The 27,398-nt window shown below is 40.4% G+C and overlaps 1 protein-coding gene across 2 annotated transcripts in view; it reads right to left on the reverse strand.

Moving 5' to 3' along the window:
• The window catches only part of klhl29 (kelch like family member 29), a 202,229-nt gene extending 184,835 nt beyond the window's left edge, over positions 1-17,394 (reverse strand). The window contains exons 1-2 of one of the 2 annotated variants that reach the window (XM_022770029.1): positions 17,149-17,394; positions 6,042-6,110 (exon numbers count right to left, since the gene is read on the reverse strand). The gene's annotated coding sequence lies outside the window, so the exon portion shown is untranslated. Of the gene's footprint in view, positions 1-6,036; positions 6,111-17,148 lie in introns of both variants that reach the window. The other variant, XM_022770038.1, reaches the window with a different exon arrangement.
• Between the last annotated feature and the right edge of the window lie 10,004 nt (positions 17,395-27,398).

The following is a 27,398-nucleotide window of genomic DNA, read 5'->3' on the forward strand; positions in this document are numbered from 1 at the left end:
TAACATAGCAACTAATGACACACTAAAATTTGATATATGATATATGCCATGCTGCCTCTACATAGCCAAAGAACAGATACTCAGTATAAAAATCAATATGGCATCACTTGCATGAAGGCCAAGCACATGAGGGCACTCAGGTGTAGATATTCTTAAGTAAGACAGCTGACATTGATATCGTCAGGTTGCAGGACATCTTCACCAAGGGGGGAAATGAAGGTTTGGCAACAGAGGGCTCAGGGAAACCACGGCTGACAGGATTTCATGGCTGAATAGATGGATGGATGGACAGCTGGCGATACTAAACAGTCTTCAGCTTTCTCTTTGCGTTATGTCACCGGGTTCGCCTCACTTTCCTCAGCTGAATTGCCAATTTAAAAAGAGGAATAAAAAGGAGATATTTTAGAAGGGCCTTTCAATAAATGAATACAACCCGGTACAGCATGTTTTCTGATGTCTGACAGTTGGAGTAAATGATTTTTCATTGCAGGTGTGCTTTTGTAAAGCCTGGTATTTCTTCAGCTCATAGTTCTATCATAGACGCTTTTTATTTTAGCCGGATTTGTCATATTTTGTTCATCTTTAGCTCAATGTCACTGTGGCCCATCCTGTACTGACAGTATTGAGAGAGAGGGGGAGAGATTTTTTATTTCACTTTGTGGTATACAAAAGTTTTAACAAAATGAAACAAAAATTGTTTAAAACTAGCGCTTTTCAGTGGAAGGCTAGGTGACATTTTCAGGCTGCAGAAAAATGTGTGCTCCCCCCCCATATTGGAACGCTTATAATGAAGTTATAATAAATGCAATGGGCTTTTTGTCAGCAATTCAAGTTATAATGTGCTATTCGAAATACTGCACAAAAGAGCTTATACAACTGGTTATTTAAATGTAACCATGAGTCCATAATGGAGCCCAAGCAGTGAGTGCAGTACCTTTGTAACTGCAAAGTAAAAAGACATTTTATCTTCTGAGCAAAACATGATCTGACAGTTCAACTTAAATGACTTTAATGTGGGAGTATTGTCCTTATTCTACTTCTCTACTTCTGAGTGAGGACACTGCAGATAAAGTAGTTACATACTTTTCCTCTCCCTTATGATGTGTTTATGCTGTGCAGTCCCTCAGGGCACTTTAAGGAAAAGAGACAACACTGATAGTACTGCTGAAAGTGCCAGCATGCCCCATTCACAGATATTAGCCTCAATGGCCTGGATAAGATGCCATGCCAAACCCCTGCTGTGTGTATGTGTGTGCGTTTGCGTGTGTCAGCCTCTTAGGATTCTATGCTCCTTTAACCGTGGGCCGACCCCTGCGGTGCCTTAGGTCTTAATCACTCCAGGGGCGTGCAAGAGACAATGCCTCACTGTTTATGTGACAAGAATAAAACTGGGTATGTGTGACTGCGATCGGTGTTTATGCGTGTGTGTTTATGTTACGCCTCTGTTATGGTTTGGTACTGGCATATGAATGGGAGAGAAGGGAGGAAGCCATTTTTCTTATTAAGGCAGAGGCTGTGTGCTGTGAGGGCCGGAGGTCGTCTCATGAATGGCAGCGGGGGAGGCTTTTGAAAAGCCTGACCTTGCTCCCTGCTTCCCTCTCCCCCCTTCGTGCACACCTGCCTGCTCTCAGCAGCAAAGACAATATCAGACATGGTGGCCAGGTCGGAGGTCACATCATTAGTGACATTACTTTTCTGCTTAGAACATACCTTTACCCACGACTACTCCCATAATTTTCTGTCCGTACAGCTAAATACTTAGCCGCACTGCAGCCAGACAAATGTCCCTCTCAAGGCGGTTTTCCCTTTGTCAGCAGGTGTAGACTCCATGTGTTAAATATGGTGGTAGGAGGAGACCCATCCTCAAAGGCACAGTGTTTAACCTTACGTAAGGCAACTTCTGCTGCATTTAACTATGTTGAAAAATGTGGCGGAGCAAGATGACACATGACAGGCCATGAGCCACAACTAAAAACTGTTAATGTCTCTATCCCCTCACAGCAGGACTGTCCATTAGGTAGAGGCATATAAAAGAAAAAAAAAAAAAAAAGTGTAAGCACAAACTCATTATGCGTTACTTCCCTCCCATGTTATCAGACATCAGTGTTGGCTAAATGGTTAAAAAAAAAAAAAGCACCACCACAGTCTATAGACTCAGTGTATTGTAATCGATATCGGGCACAATTCAATGTTATATCACTAAACTGACCATATGTGGCGGCTTGTTAAAGGGAAGTGTGATAGAATTATGCATGTGTGAAAGATTCCCTCACTGGCAGCCAATTCTGAGACTGTGGGTTGGACCATGAAAAAAAAAAAATTTGTCCAGAGTAAAATATCTCAGAAATTACTGGGCAGATTGCCATGAAATTTTGTATGAATATTCATGAGCCAAAGAGGATTTTTTTTATGATTTTTGTGACACTCTGGCACGATGACAGTGCTGGACAAAAGCTCAAAGTTAGCTCATAAAACTTTGGTCCATGATGGAAGTGTGGAACTGGATTAATCTATTAATAAATTAATTGATTAGAATATCGATTTGCAACTATTTTTGATCATGTCAATGATCAACTGAACTTGTCATTTTCTTACAGACAAAACATTTAAATACATCACCTTGGACTCTAGGAAGCTGGAATGGACATTTTCCTCCATTTCTGACATTTACAGACCAAACAAGTCTTTGAGAAAATAAATCAGCAGATTAATCAGTAATGAAAAATAAACATAATTTGCACCTCTACTGGAACACCTAGAAATCTAAAGCCAGATTTGAGAAAGGGAAGTCCTGACCTTTGCAACAGTAGTTTGACTAAATAATCTAAACCAAAAGGTCCACTTACTAGCTTTTCTCTGAGCTTTCAACAGTGAACTGAGCCACCACATCAATGGCCAGATTTACTCAGAGCTTGATGTGGCTATTCATGGTTCTCAGAAAATGAATCCTAATGTTTTGATTGTCCCCCGGACCATTTGGCCAAATTATTATTGTGTTGTTTCAATATTATATTTTCATGTTACAGAATAATTCTCGTGAAACATAACAATGGAAATACTCCTCATCCTCAGTTATATTTATTTCAGGTAAGGAACCATGTTGCCTTGGCTGGCATGGAAGCTCTGAACTCACTGTTGCAGAAAGCACTCCCAAACAGGTGCTTAACATCATGACTATACCTAAAAATATGAGATCAATATTAAAAACTTAATGCTTGGTCCAACCTCAAGGTTAGTCCTGTGCACCAGCACAAACTGGAACTTCTTGTTCAGCTACAAAAAAGGTGACCACTTGGTTTTATTAGTATTCACTGACATGAAGGAGTCGCTCCACACACCTCACTATATTTTACTGCACTTCGTAACAGGAGAGATGTAGCTTTCTTTCTCATTAGTTGCTGCCGAGTCCCCTCCAGTCTTTTATTCACCGCCACCCCCTCAACCTTCCTCCACAACCAGTGCAGCAGGCTGCCGGCTGATGGCACCTTTGTCTGAGTGGCTCTGTGTGCTACCAGGAGACTTGTTTTTCCTCCTCACAGAAGCTTGTCATCTATCATTACTCGAGGGGGCCTTGAGAATGATTCCAGCGGACAGCTCCAGCCTACCGTCTGGGGGCCCAACGTAAACAGCACACTGCTGGGCAAACAAGGGTGATGATGACCATTACTTCCCAAGGTATGTGGATAAGAAAAAAAAAACGTATCGTGTTGTGTTCCAGCTTAAATTCAAGAGGCAGTCTTGGCAGGCTGTAGGGCATTTTTGATCATTTGGATTTTGTAATTTTACTACACTAAAAAGAAGTTATTCTCTTTTCTTGTTCTCACATTCTGCAGTGAGGATTTAGGGCAGAGTCACACCAAGAATGTCCGGAGTGGTTTAAACAAACTCTGCATCACTCGCTCTTTTAGTTAAAATGAGAACAACAGCATTCAAACTTGGCTCTGCAACAAATAACCACACCAGGCCTGCCTGGCGGTGAAAATGCAAGTCTGTGTGCTGGTCCATGCTTAATGTGTTGCAGTTTGTTTGGAGTAAGAACAGTCACACCAACTAATGGAAAAACCCCAAACCACTCCGAGGTTTATGGGTATACGGAGACGGATTGTGACACCTTACAGCTGATGGGTAACCACGGGCTATAAGATATTCCCAAAGACATTTTCAAATAGGGGCGTAGATGGGCTCAATGCAGGGTATTAAATAGTAGACCTTTAAAGTTTAAACACATTTCTTGTAATATTAACTGAAGGTGCAAACAAATACAAAATCTAATACCTAACATGTTGTTGTCACTTTGTTACATTCAGCTGAAACTCTACTAAATGGACTGACTGTGGTACAAAACCACATTTCAATGGCAAAACAATAACCAAAGAAATACAGATCTTATAATTTCATGCCACAATACATCTGAGTTACAACCCGGGGGGATTGACTGTCGCATTGCTGCTGAGGTAAGATTAGCTGTTGGATACTGGGCTTCGGGCTGGGGTATGAAAGAAGAAGAAGAAAAAAAAAAAAAAAAGAAAAAAAAAGTTCTGGGCGGTCACAGTCAAAAGGCAGGGTGAAAAGCTTGCCATAATTGAAAGTGACAACACACAGTAATCCTTTTGAATATGGGATTTCTCACCTCTACACACCTGGCTGTGTGAAGTTAATGTGAATGTCTGAGTGTCAATTACGGAAAGTTGGGGAGAGGGGGTTTCAGATGTTGTCTGACCACCTGGCAGACACTTCTCTTGGAGAAGTACTGGCTGAGTTAGATAAAGCCCTGGTGCACAAAGGCTTAATGTTGTGCTTAAGTGGTCCTCAGCAACTTGTACATTTTGGGTGTTGGGAATTTTTACCACAAGAAGTTCCACTTGAACCCATAAAGTGCTAAATACCAGTGGTAAACTGAAATAATCCTGTGTCTTTTCACTTCTAAACATCTTGGATGGCTACAACCTACAGAATCACACTAAACTACTGTGGTTCAGACTAAAGAACAGGTGTGCACACATGTGATCACAGGTGAGCCTCTTAAAATGCAGCAGTATAATTCATTTGCCAAACTGTGAGATCTGAACACAGCACTGACTACCACAGCTTTGGACCACAGGCCACGGTATGAGCAGCCTGCCACAGCACACAAACCAAACACCACTGAATGATTTTACACCTGAAGCCCCCCAGTGAGGGCTGAACCCCAGCAAAGAGCGCACATAATAATGAGTCCTCTTCATCAGTGATGCAATGACCCAGGACGGGCACATGCACGGTAATACACCACACACACACACACACACACACACACACACACACACACAAAAAGCCCCGCCCCCCCATGTCCCTGTGGCGCCCGTGCCTGGTCACCTCGCTCTGGGATCAAAGGCAGTATGTCGTTCTAATCAGTCCTCGCAGTGGGCAACCCCATTAATTCAATTCTATTTCATCAGCAGTGAGCAGACCACCAGAGGGGTCTACATTCCTAGGGTCCTGCGGTCCAGGAGTAATCCTACCACTTAATGACCTGAGATCAGACTAACCCCGTAATTGCTTGGAGACTGACTTGGTTTTGCTTGCTGACAGAATTGCAAGATCTTTGTGGGTAGAGAAACAAAGACAGACATAGCTCATTTTCTGGACACGGCAGGGAAGTCAAGCAGAATTAATGACGCCATATATCAAATAATTCCAGACGATCAACCCCCCACTAAATCAGGCCAACACCACAGAACATGTACACTTACACACAGTAAGCTGTATCAAAGGATCAAGTACTGCACATTAATATAACCTGACAAATTCCACTTTCCTAATCTTAGAGTTACATTTATTATTCTTCTCGTAAACAAATTATTTTTAACTGTAACAATAATGTTAAAATTGGTGAAATGACAAATGTCCACAATAGTTTCCATGGGAAAACAGAAAAATGAGGTATAATATGACTGACTCTTGTATTATTGTTCTTTTGCATCATGCCGTGTGGCTTGTCTGTAGCATAATAAAATGTTTATTGGGACATGAGATAATGAGCTTTTCATATCTTACCGTACCTTTGGTCTCTGGTGGATGGGGATGCTCATCACAGACAAATTAGATCTTTTGAGTATTGCCGTCTACACCTGCAGAAACAATAACAGTTGGTGAATATGGTGAGGCTTTAAAACAGAAAATGAAATGAAACGTCTATAAATCTGGCCCTAATATTCTCATGCTCGCCATCTGGTAATGACGACAAACCAGGCATCCCTTCACTCAAAAGAATGAAAAAAAAAAAAAGCCAACTCATTCAAGTGTGGAACAATCTGCATCAAGAGATTTATTAGTGTAATCTTTGGTCTGGAGAACAGATAAACGACTCCACCGAGACCTACACTACTGAGCAAAACCTATCAATAACTCTGCAACTGTCCGGAGAGAACATTAGAGGTCAACACCGGATAATTCGGCAGTGGAAAAGGTCAAGCTGAAGGCATATGGTAGCAGATGAAACAGCTCTCAGGAATTGCTAGCAAATAAAAAATTACAACAATTAGATGCAAAACTGAAGGCTCTGCTCTTTTTAAGATGACGACAATGGAGAAGGGTTCGCATGGGAGATGACACTTCAAAGGCCCTCATTGTCGAACTTAACAATGGCGCTGGTGTTCATAAAAACAGCGATCATCTGACTCCTTCACTGTGGCAGCCTTTGGAAGTCTCCACATCTTGCTATTTGTGTGTCTGTCTGTGATTCAGTGTATAAGGACAAAAAAAAAAAAAAAAAAAAAGGAACCAATGCAGACATTCTTCATCCCTTTGAATTATGACTTGATCACAGTAAAATGAAAGACATAAAAAATTATTATGCCAACAAATGGCTGAATCGTCACGCTAAAAGTAAAAATAAAATACAAATTATTATGAATCATGCTAATGTTTTGGTGGTGTGTTCTCCATCTTCATGGTCAAAATTAAAAAGTAATTTCAAATCTAGCTGTGATCTAAAAATCTGTGTAAACATCACGTTCAGAGAGCAAGAGGCTTTCTTTCTCAATTTAAAAACCATCTGGACAGAGGTCCATCACAGATCAGGAAGAGATAAAGCTCCCTGCCCCCAGAGCAGCCTCCATAAACCAGAAAGCAATGCAGCCATGTTGAACTCTAAAGGCTGTGAATTCTGCTGTTCCTTCAGTGGAAAACCTCACTTGCTCTGCTTTCCCGAGGATTACTGCTTTTCCTCTCGAGCGACACATTAAAAAAAAAAAAAAAAAAAAAAAAAACACACAGCTGAACTTCTCAGACGCGTTTGCGAACTTGTATTCTCTGAGGGTTCACGAAAAGTCATTCTGGGAAATGTAGGCAATCTCTCGGTGAAGTAGACGTACATGAGGCAGCGTGAGAGAGGCAAAGGCAAATTTGCCTGCATGTAGCACTGCAGGAATACAGTCTTTGAGCAGGCTGCGATTGTCCTGGACAGTTAGTGATCACATTATTTGTGTTTACATGGGCACATTTCTCTCTCTTCTTTCCTCTTGCTGTCTCTCCTTAAGATACGCTGCCAAAAATTATTGTAAAAACGGCTGAAAACATTCGAGTATCTGCTCTCCTTCAAAATAATGCACTGATGATATAGACAGTTCTCAGAATGGGCTGCAGAGTAGAACCATATGTCTGAGACAAAGCAGACAGGGAAAACCTTTTCAAAAAGTGAAAAGTTATTGATTGCTCATTCATCATATTTAGCCGACTCTACTTCCAAGTCACATACATCACCTCAGACTTAATAGTCTGTAGAACATGATTTTCACTGCGTTTTTTTCTTTTAAGATGAAAAATGGCGAATGAATGCTTCTTTATCCTTAAAAAAAACCTCTGATTTCCATTGTGATGATTGTGCAAGAATGGAAACCGCTTCCTTGCCAAATATTTCTCAAGTGGATGATAAAAGACAGTAGCTTGCTGGTATAAAACCATTTTTTTCCACCGTTTAGTTTATGGAGCTAAAAAGCGTCTGCTGTTGCACAGAGAGTGATTCTAAAAATTAAATAAATAAATAAAATAATCCTAAGTGAGATCTCATAAAGGTTAGAATGTGTCCAACTGTGCATATAAAGAGTTGTATCTATAATCTGAAATGGGGTGGCCGCAAAACATTACAACTACAAAACCACTGAAAAATAACATACTTCATGATATAAATACTCAATAAAGCACTGGTTTAATGTACAAAAATTTCTATAACTTTATGACAACTTATTATCCTGAGCAAAAACACCATTTGACATTGTTTGTGTTGTATAAACAAAATCTGAAATTTCTTTGTTTTTTTAAACTTGAAAATTGGTTTAAACCCCGGAGGAGAATTGTTTACTTTGCCATGAAATTAGAGATGTTTTCCATTAACTCCACACAAAGCAAGATCATTAACTACCTCATTGACTTCTCCCTATAGAATTATATTTTGTGTCCTCTTCCTCTTATTAACTACTTGCCTATCCATAATAAAAAAACATGCAGTTTGAGTCATAAGAGTAATAGTAACATAGGAAAGACATAATTCATCATTTGTGATAGATAGTGCTAAAAATTCTTCTTTCAGGACCTGGATAGAAGTGGAACAATGGAACTTTGTGAAAGGATTTTGCTTCAGCACTAATACATTGTTCAAGAAATCATTTCAATTTATTTTGTGCCGAAGCCACTCTCCAACTCACAGGACATACAGAAAAAGTTCTACCGTGCCAATTATTGTAAACTTGTCAAAATAAAAACCCAGCAATAAATCATCTATGTAATTATCAACTGATTGAAGCAGCTATCTCACAGTGAAAAACACTTGAAAGCATAATACATCAATTTTAATGGCATTTCTTAATCAGAATGCTCGGCAATCAGCAGAGACCAATTAGGGCCTGAGAGATAGAGACCCGCCATTAATAATCAAACTTGGCTGCCATCACATTGGATCCATTTTTAAAAAGGCCTGTTGGAGCCGTTTTCAAGAGGACTATTCTTTTCAGGGGGAAGGCACTGTTGTAAAGTTCAATGTGACCAGGAAAACAAAGCACGGCGCTGCTCCTGGAACTGCTAATTCTGAGCAGTTTTGCGTCAGCCGGACTGCCAAATGACCACCGACTGCTGTAACTACAGTTTAAAAGATTTCTCTCATAAAATTTCCAAGTGGCGACAATTTCATGTCCGGAGAGGGGGAATGGATAGGTCTATGTTGCAAATGCTGAGAAATAGAAATGTCTATTCAGGAAAGCTATAAAATTACACCCACAGGCACCAAGCAATGACAAAAGATATCTTTACAATGCCACCTTCAGCTGCCGTCTTATTAACATTATGGTCAATTTTATCACGGCAAAATGTCCTGTGTGTCTGTGTGTCTTTGAATACAAAAAACAGCCAAACTGCAACACATAAAATATACGAGCTGTGCAGAGACCGAGCAGGAAACGCTGCCCTTCATGTCCTTCCAAGCAGGAGTTTAGCTCTGATTTTTACTGTTCATTTCCTTGGCTGCCGATATGAGCGGCAAATCTCTTGACTTTCAAGTCCACTCCAATGAACTGTAAAGATGCAAACAGAGGTTAAGTAACTAGGCTTCTATTTAAAAAGTAGTATGAGCAATGTCCCTGCGACTGCTACATTTTTTTCACTATATACAAACATGAATGGTCCCGTTTTGATATTTAGGTGACGCCCACTGACACCCAGTTACACTGAATGTGGCAACATGCCATTTTTCATCTTTCAAAGTATCACCGGCAACAGCCAGACCCCCTCTCATGAACAGTTAGAGCACATTTTAGAAAACAGTCTGTAAATAAAAACAGCCTTTCATTATCATTTGTTGCCCGATGTCGAGCAGTAATAGCTAAATACAATTAATGACCCTGGTCATTGTGCTGCAGGTATTTATACAGGGAAATCTACTGCCAACATGAATTAATCAGCACTGGAGTACATGCATCACAGCATTAGGTGGTTGGGATGGGTCCAATATTTTATAAGCTGTTCCTAGTCCTTGGAAGAATGCATCCAGGCTGAGGCAAACAGGTTGTAAATAGGATGATATTACAGATCACATTACATATCATACCTCCTGCAAACACATGATTTATGCATCCTCTTAACTCAAAAGCCACCTTTCAACTTGCACTGTTGGAGTATATGCAAATCAGACATGGCTATAAGTCGCTGTTGATACGTATACTTCCTGTAGCTGTGAACTATTTACATATTCATTCCTCACTGGAGATAAATGATTCAGACTTTTACAGTTGCAGAATGAGCGGATTCCTGAAAATAAAATACATGGTGGAGGATAAAGTAGATGCAGGCAAACAAAAGCCTGTCACATCTGCTTTTTCTTTATAATGTATAATGGTCATATAATGATTTCAGAAGATTACTAGGAAAGCCTGCTTTATATCAGATAGTCTCAAAACATTTAATATGATTTGTTTCTTGAGAAAACCAAGACAAATGGCAAAAACACTATATGCCACTGTTATGTAGTGGCACCACTCAAATGACAGTAACAAGTCTCTGATAGTTTTATCATAATTTCCCATGGTTCTGAGAAGAAAGGCGAGGGGAAATGAGTTCAAGTGACTTCAGTGACCGGTGAAATTTGTTTTCCTCTTGAAGTAATTTGAAGTCTGGTTCGCCTCAAGCAGACAGCGCTGATTTGAGTCTGACATTCCACCTCAAAACCTGTTCCAGCAGGCCTCTCTTTAAGCGGCGCTTCTCCTCAAGGCAGATTCAATTATTCAATTTCAAATAAATTATTACATAATACATCCATGTCCTTCCAAGGGCCGGTGCACTCTCAAATAATATCTGCTATATTCTGCATTTTTAACAGCCCAGACATACCTAGAATCGATTTTACATTTTATTATAGATGATGTTTATTCAAAAGTAGAGATAAGATAGTAAAGTACACCTTATTAAAATGACTAAGGTTCATAAAAGAGATGCCATGGGAGCTGTGGCTGTCAGATAGCCGAGCAGAAATACTCACACAGCCAGGCTTAATGGGAGCCTGCATAAACAAAAGAAAATGGCAGTGGCTATGGTGGTGCCGATGAGCGACAAGAAAAGATTTTTCCATGTCCACCTCCTTCCCATCGTTCCCCCATCCATGGAGCAAACCTGCTGTGTCATCATATGGGGCTAACAGGCTTAACCTGCCCCCCATGGAGCTACTCACCACACAGCAGCTTCACAGACTGCAGGGGCCCTGAGATGAAGCCTCACAGGCCCAAGTCCAAACCAAATCCTCACCCCCTGTCCCCAAACATGTCAAGTGAATTTAAGCCATTTGTGTGGGTATTAAAATTATGGTAATAGCTTAAATTTTTTTCTCCACAGATACTAAGCAGGCCTTTTCTTTTGCAGGAAACCAAATATTTCCAAACACTGCATGGGACAACATTGGGTTAAAGCTATGGGTACATTTGGAATTGGGTCTTTTATCTCATAAGTATGGCCCTTGGCCCTGGCTCTTGGTGTCAGCTTGCTTGCTCAGGGCCTAATGAGTCCCAGCATTTTGTCGAGCAGCGTAGCTTGGATCTGCTTCCTGGAAAGCATGGCTGATGGACTACATAGAAAATATTAAGGCCACAATAACACTAAGACATGGGCTAATGCACAGCCCTCAACTAATATGGCATGTATGTGCACAGTATAGTGCTGGATAAGATGGATGGCTCCATAAAAGACTGTACTTCACCAGGGCTGTCAGTATCAGTAGCTGCTTTTGTGTTTATTTTTCCAGGGAACAGGCATTTCTGTTTAAGTAAATGGATTAAATACATGAAAGATAATGGATGACAAATCTGCTAAAAGAAATACTTTTAACTAATATACGTCTAATTTTGATGAGGTTAATAACATTATGTTAATATACATCAAATGTATGTACAATATACTCCAAATACTGAAATAAACATCAATTTATATGGTAATTCATAAAGGTCATATTTTACCATCCACAAACACAAGCATTTAAAAATAATTTAACCGCTCCAATTAAATTCCCTAAGTTACAAAATTAAAAACTTATTTAAAGTGACCCAAACTAACATTTGAAAGTGAGCTACAAACTCAAATCTCCATGGATAGGAAGTTGAGAGCCGAGTGCATTTTGAGACCATTTGGGTCTCTGAACAGGGAAACTGCAGGCTTTTTAGAAATATGATACCAGCATCACTAGCCCTTCAGCGACTGCGTTCAAGAGGGCAGCTGAAGAGACTGCTTTTCATAGTTCACTGATCTCTAAAGAGCTTGGGAACACAGTGTTTGCTCATGGCCTTTTGCCCCATGTACATTAGCAAGTATATTATGCTTTGTAATGGCCTCTGATCAAGCAAAAATATTCTGCAGCATATTCAAGCAAAGATACCGCTGCCATTGAAACTCAGCAAAGGAAGCATAAAGGCTGCAGTGGGGATTGTCGAAGACTGATTCACTGCTGTTGCTATAGGTGCAAAATTCACTCTAGGATTTTTTAACCATGCCCATCTTTATCCTTAGAGAAGGCGGTCATACCTGTCAGGATTGAGGAATAACTCCAATTTTTCCTCAGATGGTATTGAAATGTACTGCAGAAAGTAAACACCCGCGTCTATTTGTCCAGACAGTGGCAATGTTTCTCAACAGCTCCTCATTAAATAACTTGACTACAGAAATACATTTTGTATTAATAGAGCCTGCAAACATCACAGTTACATATTATTTAGAGGTGTTACTTTGAAAACACCTGATGGTAAAAAATAATGGCCTCAATCTGCTTTGTCTTAGAGGGAAATTACATCTCATCCTCTCCTTTCACAATAAACTCCTTTATCATCCTGATGTCGAAGCTGCACACAGCCCATCAACTCAAGATAGATCAAGCATGTTCTCAGCTCTTTTCTTATCAACCTTGTTACCTTTGATACGCTAATAATCACGGCCAGGACTTCCAGAAACCCACCATGATCAATGAGAGACAGATCTCTTGAAATGACTGATCTCTGCTTCAGTGTCACTTCAGAACAATTAACCGGCGGCGGGCCACGGGTGAAGCCTGGATGCGGCTGTTGTCTCCAACAGGTAAAGATAATCTAAGGTTGGTCTAGCTGTCATTTAACTGCCACTCTCAACATGTCACCATGACTACTTGAAAGGAAAAGAAGATGCTACCACCCTGATAAGCATGCTGCACTCAGCTACCTGTGTGCACCGTTTAAGTCATTGTAGCAATTCAGCGATGATAGACTGTGTTTCTTAATGCAATGCTTGCTGGGTGAATTCAAATGACAGTTTCAGGTTGAACAAAACCAAGGACGAGCAAAGAAAAAGTAAGTATATGTTGTGAACAACTTAGCATGAAATTAAGGGGTATATAACCATAGCAAGACTTCTGTGTAAGCGTTATGACCTACGGTATACTGGGATAAAAAAAATTTGGGGGTTAAGAAAAATATGAGCGCCAAAAGAATTCAGCCATTATTCACATCTAGAACAATAGTTTTAAATTTTTTCAAAAATGTTCTCTGGAATTATAGACAAAAGATTGACACCACTCTCGTGTCTGTACAGCAAATATGCAGCTACTGCCAGCAGCCGGCGGTTAGCTTACTACAAAGACTAGAATGGGGGAAAACAGCTAGCCTGTCTAAACGTGAAATAATCCCCCAACCACCATCTCGAAAACTGATTAACTAACATGTTCCATCTAGTTTGTATAAGCTGTGCCAACAGCAAAGGGCAAAAACAGTATGTTGTGGTTTTACAGGGAGTTATGTGCCGAACTAAGCTAAGCTTTAATATGCATATTTGCATATTATAGTATTTCCGAAAATTAATAAAAAAATGATTAAGTATTCCATTGATGAATACAACCACTACAAAGTTTTAATTGTTTGGTCAAAATCACACTTGTGCTGCATAAAACAATGTGGCTGCTCCTGTTGATATTAAGTCATTTGTGATTATTTCACAACTGTTAAATATGCTGCAGATGCTCCAACCCCTCCTTTGCATTTAGTTTTTGGCTGTGGTTAAAACTGACTTCATATTTATGTGCTAAGTGCACTTCAGCATCATGCACTCCAGGTTCAAGAGGCTGTTACAGTATTCTCGTGGTTAAGTGCCACCTGAAAATCACAAACGATTTATTCTTCTTTGATATCTGAGAAAATGTTAAACTTCCACAAAGCAACACTGGGTATAAAGACGGTTAAGTTATTCTAATTTAGTAGGAGATACAGACAAACTGTATGGGTGTCCTGCATGATTGATGTTCTGCAAAAACGCGATAACGTCTTGATCATTTTAATATTGAAATTATTTTTCAAGAGTCACTTCATTATCACCCGCCCTCAGCGAAACTAACAATAAGAATTTGATAACAACACTGCAGCTTTTTAACTGCAGGTACACAGATATTAAAGTGGTGCAAGTGACTACAGACCCCCCCCCCCTCAATCTTCTGAAAATTTTCTAATCAAAAAGACAAGGAACAGTTTCCACACTCTAGGATAACAATCATTTAATATGCAGCGTCTCCAGCAGCTAACAGTCTTTTAGCCAGGTGAGCAGTGGACCACAAAGAAGTGACTAATAGTGTTTGTATTTTTCTGCTTATGCTCAACATTGCTCAGTCATTTCTGAAAGGGCACCGACCGCTGCATTTGTATTACAGGTAGGTAAGGTAGGTAACTATACACAGAATAAAATGCGCACATTGACTCAAACTAGCCTATGAAAGACACTTTAATTAAAAATCTGCCAGTCCATGTCTTTCAAATGTGATTACAAAAAAGGAAACCCTTTTTGAACTAGGGAGAAAATGGAGTTCATTTTCCAGCAGGGTATAAAAACATGCACAATTCCTCTCCAATTTGATTTTGACTCAGGGTGGGCTGGTCCAGATTGGCCTTCTAATACCCACTGCTCCACCAGAATCAGTGCTATTGCCGGCTACATTCACACATTAATATTTTGCTTTGGTGAGCGGGTGCAGATAAACACACGGGTTATGTGTACATACTTAAGAAAAGAGACGGTAGAAATGGCTCGATCTCTTCCATGCTGATCCCTTACAGCAGCCGAGGCACCATTATGTTTGTCTGACTGCTGTTACATGAAAAACACAGAGAGCCTGGCTTTCTGCGGTCATGTTGGTTGGCAAGGCTGGCAAGGCTTCTGTTTCCTGGACTCCTTTTAACTGCAGTCCATCACCAGAGGCAAAACCCAGTGGATCACAACTTCATCCAAGCACAAGAATATACTGTACCTCATTTTCATCTGTCCTGCTTTCTTTGCGTCTATTTACAGCCCAGTATACACACCAATCAAATCATGCTCCCCTTACCCTGCGAAAGAGCTCTCCTACTTGGGAGGACGGGGTGAAATGAAAACTAAATACATAAACGGCCTTCAGCCACAGTATTGTAACTTGCTGACCATAACAACAGGAGTTGTTTTCGCTTGGCCTTTACTAATAGGATAAATGCCTTGGGGAAATTTCTAAATGAATTCCTCAGGCCAAAGCGGTTCCCCAGGCCAACCTAAATCGCGTTTGATATAGAAGGATTATCCCTGATTGAGTTTATTGTAAAGAAGCTTGTGACAAACTAGAGAAACTGCAATACTTCCACAGAGGTGTGCCTCGCCTGACAATGAGGCTCTGTGGCTTAATACACACAAATATACACCTCTGTATAAAGCTGCTGATGCTGCGGCTGTATAATCATCCACCTACGGTGACTGGTTACTCTAAATATGCAGAGACAGCCATCCGTCATACGCAGCAGATGAGGTGAGAAGACCCCTGCTAAATGGCCCCGGCTCTGAGGCAAATGCATTGTCTTACCTCATCGGGCGCAGAGCTCCCTGCCTGTTCAGGGAGGACTAGGACTAAAGCCCTTAATCCCCGCCTTGATTCACGATAGCCTGCTAGGTTTTCAAATGTCATCAGCAGGGAAGTGTGTCCTGCTCCTGCCCCACATGCTTGGCCCGTTAATACAATAACAACACCCGGGTTCATCCATTTAGGAACAGAAACACATACAGAAAAGTCGGGTGTATATATAGTAACACACGCTCATGCCAGGACTCATAAACAGGCATCAGTGCCAAGACCAATGAGGATTGACAAGTGTGGTTTTGGGTATGACAGTTGGTAATAAATCATACTAAATATGGACTGCAGACTAAATGTGATAATACTACTATTAGTACCAACTTCATTCTTTCATCAATAGCTTCTCACTTGCCAGGAAAATTAAAACACTGCTGTCCGTGGTGGAGTGGCAGCTTTTCTAAATAAATGGATTCATCAGTAACTTTCTGCCAGGAAAAGGCAGCATCCCTCACAACCAGTGCTCCAGTTCACAACTAAGACTATGGCACTTCACTGTAACATCACATGGGACTTGTGATGAGTAATGCTTTGTTGTCTGGAGGATGGGTCTTGCAGTGTAAGCTGCAAGTTATATACAGCTGTAGAGTATAATAATAGGGTTTTATAAATAGACTTAAGGAGTATTACAGAGTGCATATAACTAGGGGGAAAAAAAGGAAATATTTCAAATGCAATCCGTGCACGTGTGACATTTAGGCTTATGCAAGTGTCTATTTCCATGCATAAATTCAAAGATGTAGCGCAAGCTAAAGCCACATAACACTAGTTAATATTTATTTAACCATTTGTTCTATATTACTCAATAGTTTGCTAACAACTTAAGGCTCGCTGAGATCAATTTAGCGAATATTTCATACTATATCAAACTGATTGAAGTTAAATTCAGAGACGTTTCTGAATGCTTTCTATAGGAAATTTAGCTGCAGCGGTCACCAACAGTTAGTGTTAAATTATCAACCACTACCTGACTATTTTCCTAGTTTCTCTCACAAGCTCCGAGACGTGAAGTTAGTTTTTTCTTTCTTGCAGGAGCGCTTGCGCACAACGTGAGCGCCGCACACACCATTTAGTAGGCTATGGTCCTCAGCTTAGGGGTGGCAGTGAAACTGATGATCCTCCTCTCATTCATTCATGATAGGACAAGTGCCCGTGTGCAGTCTAAACTCCTGACACAAAGGACGTCAAAATTAAGCGTACACACAGTGAGCGTGGCGACTGTTTCCACCACCGCTGACTGAGCGCTCACCTACCCGGCCGCTCGCTGCTCCTGTCCCCCGGCGTTTGTCCTTGTTTCGCTACGACGCTGCTTATGTATGAATGCTGTCTTTATCCCTCAAAGACTGCTGTTGCATTTTACTGCAAAAGGAAGAGCACTGTGCACTGGTAGCGGCTGTGTGCTGGTCGGTTAGTGGCCTGTCTCTGGTCCGCGCTGCACGTCACCAAGTGGAGTGGTCAGGACTTGGCAGACGCGTCTTTCTGTGCTCGCTGCGCGGTGGCGGCGGATCTGAGATGTAAGCGACTGCTTGGACGGACTGGCACACCGTGTGGCCACTTTACTCCCGATGCTGCTCCTCCCCTTTCAATTTGTTTTGCTCACACAAGCCCTACAGCGCCTCCCACCCGCCACTGTGTGCAATTGCATGTACCTGCAGAGCTGTATTCGCAGTACAGCATCAGCACGGACGATCCGGCACGTCCTCACAAGAAGGGTCCTGGGATCATCAGGGGTGACTGAGGGAGTTACGTAGATGCGTGCAGGCCCACATTTGGAGACATTTTTATTCCATTCTCTAGAGAGAAACAACAGCTATGATTATTTAACATCCGTTTAGAGTAAAGACTATTTTTCAGGCAATGAAGACATGCTTAAAAAATGCTCATGGAGGATTTTTCCACAGGCCAACATCTCACTGAAACCATCCTCTAATGCAGTTTCTTTTTCATTCTTGGTCCAGCAGTATCCGGAGCACTGCTGTTTTTCCATCCTACCTGGTAATTAAATGCTGGCAATTACATTCACTTTGCATCCTAGTTGTAAATCAGCCCCTGATTAGATGGCTAGAATGAAAATCAGCAGGCCACTCTCTGGCTGGATCCAAATCTCCTAAAATCAATGCCCTTTCTGCTTTCCTAACCACTTTTCCGCGGACACACTGAGCAACGTGAAGCGGTCAAGCATATAAGGAATTACATGAAGTTAGGAGCAGACAGCCACACATGGGCCTTGAATAAGAATGGGCCTTTTTCATAAAAGACATTTTTGACATGACTGAAAAAACATAGCTGGGGGCGAACAGTAAAATGACTGATTCCATTTAGCAGCAGCACCTTTTTATTTCTTTTTTTTTTTACATTTAAACAATTCAACCAGCTCTTATCTTGGCTGCCTCTTAGATAGAATACTTATGGGACAATTAACTCAGGCAGAAACCTTTTAATCCGCTGTTTTAGACCACAGAGGACCGGTAAATACTGTCCATATCTTCACAACCTCTTTTAAAGCTTTCCAGTTGTTGCTTAAGGGGCTATTTGCTCTTACCTGATGGATTATCACCCGCTCAGAGACACTTGACGTTTACTCTTCTTTCACTGCCCCTACTGTATGTGCGCATGGTACATTCACACAGGTGTTTTCACTTTGCTTGATTAGCTCTCCTCTCAGGACTGCGTGGGTGTGTACACGCTGTTCGATTGACGTCTCTATCAGTCAATTGAGACGCTGGAAACTTTGTCATGCTCGTTAGTGCGTAGTGTTTGGTGACATCACATCATGTCATGGATAGCGCTACACACCTTCAAGCTGAGCCTGAAGCGAAAAAAACACCGTGTTCAAACTTTCCGCATAAATCTACTACAGTATGACTCCAGTATGATCTTGGAGTCAGCTTTTATTTATTTCAACTGGCCTTTTTTTCACAGAAGGCATTATGACCAAAAGCATAGGTGTAAATAAGGAATTAATTATGGCTGAGTTCAGTTAAGCTGCTTCGGTGTCAGGGTGCCGGTGCTCTGCTCCTTGTCTTGGCTTTACTGTTACACTTGAACAGAACAGAGCCATTGTTAATGTTATTAATAACACCTGTGCTTTTCCTGTCATAAGTCCTAGTGTGTGCTGTGAAAAAGGCCTGTGGGACGTTAATTGCCAGTGGACTATTGATAAGTAGTATATTTTTAATGCTGAGTTGTTTTATTCTGTGTTTTGGTCATATGCCATGTTCATTACAGATTTAACTAATGAACCAGCTCTGACCCTGCTGTAGGCAGTATAGCAAGACTCCCCGGATTTAAAATACTTAAAAACTTGGTTTTGCTAATGTGTTTCGAGGAAGTAATTATATTCTGCATATTTGTTAGAGCTCAAGGATACATGCTGGATTAAACAATGAAAGTAAGTATAATTGATTGCATTGATAGTGTTTGATTTCACTTATGTTGCCTAATTAGACCTCTTTTCAGGACTGTACAGAGGTGTTTGACTAACACCTAATTTTTCTATTGGTTTTGTTGTACCTGGATGTCGAATGGCTGTTGTCTGATCTATAAAAGGGCAAGACAGTAAAATATTGACTTTTAACCGTAGCAGAGTATAAATATCATGTTTACCGCAGTATACAAGATAAGTATATGCACTCCAAAAGGCCTGGGTAAAATGCTTGAGTGCTTCCCACTCCATCCAGACAACCAGCACTGCATCAAAATGTCATACTTGGCAGAATAGATAGTGGGCCTTATCAGGGGTCAAATTCTATTTTGCAGTAATTTCAGAAGTCTTGCAGCTGTGCCTCTCAGCCATGGCAGCATGTGAGATGGTGTGCAAAGGGGTGTAATTTGTTCTAGAGCCCAGTGAGCCTAATCTGAGCCAGCAGGTACCGGTTTGAATTAAAAAAGGACTTTTACATTGTACAAACAAAGCTCCCGATCTAGATTCTGGTTTTATTGAATGACTCTCCCCCAAGGAAATGCGTATCATGTTCGGTGATGGAGCAAGCACTGTGGGACTATTCGGTGATGATAGGCTTACATTTAATAGCATGACTCAGAAATCAAGAAGAGAGAAAGATGGGGGTGAGCAGGGCGCGCAGTACAACTCCACAGTCAATGGCAGCCTTGATAAAGATGAAATACAAAGAGAAGCAGGGAACAATGGGCTGTTGTTGTATGATAATTATCAGAATTGTAGTGTATCTGTATCTGCAGTGACAGCAAAGAGATAACCTATGAGTATCTAATAATATTAGAAGTTTGGTATTGGAACAGATCAGGATCTACAAAAACCCTTAAGTACATGTGTCTAAGGTGTTTTGAATTTTAGTGGAAAAGATAGGAAATAAACATATTTACAAGAACCTGTGACAAGTTTGCCAGTAGTATTTTACTCATTTTAATTGAAAACTTAACTGGAATCTTTTTGGAAAATAGATTTCAAAGATGTCTGTCTGAATAAAAAAAAAAAAATTAAAAAAATTCTGTTATTCTCTGTGTGCGTGGGCATGTAGAAACTCGTTTTGTTATCTTTCACAGGTTATTTTGCAGTCACTTACCTAGAGTGCCAGTGAATCTGCAGGGCACCGTGTTACTCATGCTCTTTACTGTACCCTATATGTGACAAAATCTGGCGCCTGTAAACAACAGTAATTGGGCTCAGGGGGCAGTGGGAAAAAAATACAACTACTTCTATGAGTCTCGCTGTCTTTTTATCTTGCTGTTGGTGGATTTATTTTCTGTATAATCCAAAGGAACAGAATGAAAAAAGACCATAAATTGATAGATAAAGTAGAGAGCCCTATGCCTTCCACACAGGAGTTTTGTGTCTTGTGCAATAGAGTTTTTAGAAAGAAAAGTTATAGTGGAGTTAGAGAACTGTAAAACGTAACCAGGGAACCTTTTCTTTTCTCGGTTGATACTTTCATTCACTTCCACAGACGATCGATCAACTTCTATCTATCTATTATTTACTTCAAGCCCAGTTGTACTTTGCACTTTGCCATCAATGCTACTTCACTTAGCAGCTGCACTAGAGCTATTCTTTTATGGCCAGTGTACAGTATGTCCTTTGTCAAACAGTGTGCAATATTTCTATGATCGTAGCAGTAGTAGCAGTACTGTGGCAAGCATGTCACTTCCACATTGCTGAACAATGCTTCACCAAAGCAAGTTGAAGTTTTTTGTGCAACCTTTGCATGATTCTGAATAAATGCCTAGCAGGGTGTGAAATGGAGAAATGCAAAATCTATGGTGGTAGAGTTCAATAAATTAACCTCAAGCCAGGTCTCTAGAAATATTTCTAAATCAAATTACTTACAGCTAAAAGTTTATATGCCCACACACCCAGCCTTGAACCCAATTCTGAGTGAAGACTTGAAACACCTGGATAAAGTAGCACCTGATGTGTGCTCCCTTGCAAAACTGATTGATATCTTAGCCCCATAAAAGCATGAAAAAATTGAACTCACATCTATTTATTATAATCTGTATACCGAATTCACATATTATATTATTGTACTATTTTTAAACCTGTAACATTAACTCTAAAATGAAGACAGGAATTTTTCATCTGAAACCACTTTTGAATTTATGAGGTTAATGCTATTTGTGGTATAGGTTAAATTCTATTTTGAAACATTGGAGGATGGCACACATGTTCATCTTTGTTTTAATAAGAAAAAATACAATTTCGTTGCATGTTGGAAATGAAATTCCTTTATAGGTACAGGCAGATAAAATCTTTAGTTCTTTCACATATTCAATACAGCAATATAATAGTTTAAAATAGACCCCACCCTTGTGTGGGAGACTCGTGTTGGCAATATTGTTTTAAGTAGAATTACAGAAAAGGGGAGCGTCAACAGATTTATTCTATTAGGAGGAAATGAAGGAGACAGTGAGTCTGTGTTTATCCATTATGAAATCCATATCTGTCTGGAAATGAAAGAACATAGGTTCAGCCTCTGAACCACTTCTTTTTTGCAGATCATGATCTGACCAGCAAAGAATTTGTTTCTTTAAATGATGAATTAGCTGCTACGATTCTTTGATCAGCCTTGGAAAATCAATGAATGTTAACATCATTAGCGTGGCACATTAAGGGCATCTTCAAAAAAGGATTCACAGTATTAAAAAAAAAAAAAAAGAAAAAAGGACAACAAGTTGGGCAAAATTTATATTCAGGGTGATTCTGCTCCTGTGAAGAGAATGGAGCAGCACTGCCAAGTTTTCAGGAAAGTAAATGTTGTTAAGAAAAAGAGCCTTTGGGTGGAGGTACACGTACTTGGCCTGCATTAAATCATAATGGCATTTATGCTGCTCACCCTCTGAAACTATCAAAGGCTTTTTTTACCTTGTCTTTGTTTTTTCATGCAAAATATTTCTCCTGTCTAACAAGATGTTCCTTATCTTTCTGCTTGTCAGTGAACACAGGTGGTTAGTACGTGGTTGAATGGCTGCCATTCTTGCACTGATGTTCAAGTGTTTTGTTTTGGGTTTTTTTTATATGGATGGAATGTGAATTAAATTGCCAGTCCTATGACAATAAACCCTGCAAACTGAACACAATGTCCCTTTGTGCAGGCAGGTTTTGCAGTTTGAAGTGTAACTTGAGAGCAACAAGAAATTGTATTGTCACATTGCTCCTCCACCATGGATGCCTGGAAACCAAAACAATTAACAGGCCTATTTCTGTAGAGATGACCACACACTCACACTCTTACTGCCGCAGGTGGCGAAAGGCTCTCTTCCAGTTAACAAGTCTAATTACATCACGACTCTACAGAGTTGTCTGGCATTCATTGTGTCTGATTGTGAGTGTGGGCTTGTGTGTGGGTGTTTTGTGTGTGTGTGTGTGTGTGTGTGTGTGTAGAACTGTTCATCGCAGAGCGTGAATTTAAAAACACAGCAGAATGATAAGTGGGGTCAAGGGGCAAAACTTTTTTTCTTACTGAACTGGATAATTGGCATGAAGAGGGCTCAGCAGACACTGAAACTAAACACTTAACAGGCTACATTGTGCATTTGATATTTGCAGTAAAAAGGCAACAACTGCTATTTTGTGGGCAGCTTGGTTATCAGAAAGCAATGCTGATTTTTCTACAGTCAGCCATGTTTTACATTACCTCTCATGTTTAAGTAGTTTGTATCAAAGTTAGCGTAACCCATTTCTATGAATAAATAGTGTGTAAACTTGCCAAATGGGAATAACAAAATGCCTTTTGTCAACAAATCTATAGCTGCTATGGAAGTGGTCATTGTTTTTGTTTTCTGGCCATAAATTTACTGTTGTTGTTCACTCTCACCCCTCTCATTGTTGTTTGAAAAACACTAATGCTAATGTTGCTCTGTGTCTACTGATGCATCAATAGGGAACTGCTTGCTAACCTGGCCCGAAACCCATGGGTCCCAACAACATGTTGTCAGGCCATTTTCTTTGTGTAAAGTTTAGGACTTGGGTTAGGCCCTGATTGGTTGTCCAGAGGGGAGTGGTGCTAAAAACATTTACAGTGGAGGCAAATTTCTTCTTCCACAATCCTACACTTAAAGAGCACAGTGACTTAACTGTACAAAGTTCCTCTTCTGGGTTATGACTCTTTGTACTGCATGAGTTTACCAGCCACATTCAACAGGTTGATATTCAGAAAAGACAAAGTTGATCTGTTAACTTTTTGAGGAAGATAATTCATTATTATTTATTATTTTCAGATGCTGCTGTGAAGAGGTGGAGGAACTGAACCCAGAAGCAGCCAGACAGGGAAACGATTTAACAGGGTTTATTGTAAAGTATAATACAGGAACGAAGGAAATCCGGAGTCCAGAGATAAACCAAATGTTGAGCGAGAGTGCTGATCTGTGGGCTGGTGTGAGGCACGGAGGGAGACACTGGAAAAAACAGACAAACAGGAGGATTAGAACCAAGGTAGTTGTACGAACAATCTTTCTTTCAAAAATACTTATTTCGCTGGAGATCGAGCCGTGTACCACTGCGTTGAGGCGATAATACTCTGGCACTGAGGCTGAAGTCTGCAGCGGTCTTATAGGCCTGGAGATGCTGATTGGCAGCAGGTGAGTGCAATCAGCCTCAGCGCCACAGGCGGGGAAGGGGAGCAGCCTCTGGGGAAAGGTAAGCAGCCAAACACAGCACAAACAGGAAAGGGAACTCCGGCAACAGTCTTTCAAAATAAAACCATGAGTCCATGATCACCACAGCTGCAGTGTTACACGCATGATAGTTTATTGCAAAGTATGTATTGCCACTAAACCTGGGCTATATAATGTTAACCTGTTTTTGGTGCTGTTTTATGTGTGAGAATATCTTTCCAGAGGAAACATAAAACTTTGTATTTTAAAAAAAACAAAAAAACCCCAAAAAATATAGCATTGGGCCTCGAGTCAGGTTCAGGGTTTAAACGCTGGCAGTAGATTCTGTCAGATTGCTTTGGGTCTAAGTTTTAGGCCTGTGCAGAACTCTGGTTCACAGCTTGCTCCTGCTGACCCCAAGAGGCCCCCAAATAAAAACAGTCCTTGCAGGTTGATTTGGTGGTGTCAGTTGTATCTTTCAATCCATGAAAGTATTTCCTTTAGTTTTTGTCAAAATATATTCTTGGGTCAATCTTGGTTTATCACATCACACATTTTTCTGTCGATGTTAACTTGGGTCCGGCCGGATCAAGGTTTGTATTTTTAAGTTGTACACAAAATTTTATTCATGTGCAAAAATAGCCCCCAGTCATTTTCAGACATGCGGGATGTAACAGTCTTCTGACTGCTTTATTGAAAAACCTAAACTCAACCTGAACAAAAACTAGACACTGCACGCTTCAGAGGTTTTATCTAAAATGAGAAGTCCATGTTGTTTTCTCCTTTCTCTCGCTTCTCTTGTACCTCAGTAAGGCACAAAACAACCTGTTTCACCCAATTATCTCTCCCACAGGGCACAGTCAGGCAATTTGGCTCAGTCAAGACTCTGATTCATTGAGCCAGATGATTTAAAGCTTTTGGGATCCACAAGTCAGCCCACCAGGACTGAAACTGCTCCGTGATTCTCAGTTGATATTTAGCAGTGCAAGTTGCTCCACCAAAGGTTACAGAAACAAAAATAGCATGTTATTTCTAGTCTTCCTCATGTGTCACTCTGTGAAAACCATATTTCTGAGTGATAACAAAAGGCAGTAAAGTATAAAGTAATATGACCAGCCTACACTGATATGGGAAAGCTGCTTGTCTATTTAGCAGAAATGCCGTTGGGTACTGACAATACAGTATGCTGATCATTTATCATGGACGGTCCTATCTTATATTATGGACTTTCTATATACTGTATATCTACAAAAGCCAGTAAATGAGGTTGCATACATCTTAGTAATAAAGATGATCAGCAGTGAGACAAACACAATATCCTTGACAAACATGGAGATAATTATCACAAACATTAGTTCCTGCAATGCTTGTAGTTTCATACATGCCTGGGGTCTCCAGACAACTGGATTTCCAATAATTACAGGATGAGGTTTAGTGCAAAACAGCCAGTGCTTTATCTAACACCTGCAGTCAATATAGCTGTCCTTATATGAACAATGCACACACCAACCACAGATGTCAGTGGCAATGAAACAGCTCAAACTGTTGCTTCATCACCATGTTAAGCAATTTGCAGGGGGAGAAAAACTACCTAAGACATAACTTCTGCAGTGACCCTGTGAGAAAATGTTCTGTCATGTCTCTTCTGCTGCAGCCTACTCTCACTCTTTGAAGCTATTAATGGTTGATCAATGCGTCAAGTCACTTTAGATTGTTGCAATTAGAAAACAATACCCTAAAAAGCTATTTTAAGTCATGCGATATCAGTGGGGAAAGCAACAGAGAGGATAATTGGGTATTGACAAAAGAGTGTGAAAAGCAGAGACAGCATGCAAGACCACGCTCCAATTTACTCTGTCATCTTGAGGCTCTGATTATGCTGCTTACTGACCAGATAATTGGGGCAACGCTTGATAAAAACAAACATTTTTAGGGTAAAGTGTCAAATACAAGCAACTTGCATAAAAATATTCCAAACACTTAATTGGGATGATGCTTCTATTTCCTCCAACCACATGTGAGGGCTGACAAACTCATGACTTCCGGGCTCCCTGGAGTGTAATATACTGTTATTCACTGGACTGAGAAATTTTTGAAAGCATGGGGTGGGGGGGGGTGTTATGCTTCCTTGGGTTTAAACTGATACTAAATGGCTTGTTAAGAGTTAATTACCAGATTAACACCATCATGTTTTCCACTACACAAACATTTAAAGGACAGTGATCAGTCCGTGTTCTTCTAGTGTTAAATGTATGTAGACAAGGGGGTTGAAGGCCCTGAAAACCTATTTTCTCAATTAGCTTCTTGCTCTGAGTTAGAACGGATTAGGTTCTTTCGCATGAGAGATTTTTGTATTAGTGTTTTTGACTGTTCTCACTAGTTTGTGGTGATGTAGTATGATTGGAAAATAATGATGTCACATAATCACGTGCACCAGTCATGTTTTAGCAACATTTCCAGTAGAATCTAATGTAAATTGGTGGGTTGTTTGACCACTGTCAGTCTAATCTGATCAAACCACCCCCACATGGTCCTGATTCAGATCATCTGAAGTTTAATCTGTTAAACTCTTAATAAATAATAACTAAGGATGTTTTTTTCCAAAGCTTTACCTTTGATTATTCCTTATAATAAACAAGACTCTAAAAGGAACAGGTTACAACAGAACAATTTGTGCTGATTTTTAAACCTTTAGCAGTTATTGCTTATTGCAGTGATCATCTACTATATACTGTATGCATGTTTACCTGTGTGTGTGTGTGTGTGTGTGTGTGTGTATATGTTTGTATGTGTGTGTGTATGCGTGTGTGTGTGTGTGTTTGTGTGTGTGTGTCTGTGTGTGTCTGTGTGTGTCTTTTAAAATGAACCTTTAACCAGCATGTGTCTGTTAACAGCTTCCACTCATAAACTCTGTTGCTGAGCACCATCTAGTGTTGAAAGCAATTATCTTTAATCTCTTTTTCCAACACCGAGGGAGAACATAACCTTTTCTATGTGTGTGCACTACAGAGGACTGGAACCAGCCTGAATTTAGATTATGTAAATGACATATTCACCATTGAAGAAAAATGTGACACCAGCCCTCATTAATAATTACTAGCAATGTGGAAGAACATATACTGTACTTATTAGTTCAAATAAATTGTTTTGAAATTCTATATTAAATGTGATGCTTGTTGATCATTTACAGTGTAGGGAAACTAGTACACATATGACTCACATACTCCACCTGACTGAGTCACAGGCTTCTCTGCGTTTCTGTTGCTCAGTGGGTTTTGTAACCTGGAGCCAGCAGAAGCCTCATGGCTGGGTGGAAGACAACAGAGGCCATCTGTTGTCTGTGTGTTTTCTTTGGTGCCCTGCCACAAAACTCCGCTGCCAAAACACCCAAGGGTACCCATGTGCACCTTGCTGTGCCTGGGGACCAGCTCAC

The sequence above is a fragment of the Seriola dumerili genome, unplaced genomic scaffold, assembly GCF_002260705.1.
Source record: "Seriola dumerili isolate Sdu_G_001 unplaced genomic scaffold, Sdu_1.0 BDQW01000025.1, whole genome shotgun sequence".
Classification (NCBI taxonomy): Eukaryota; Metazoa; Chordata; class Actinopteri; order Carangiformes; family Carangidae; genus Seriola; species Seriola dumerili.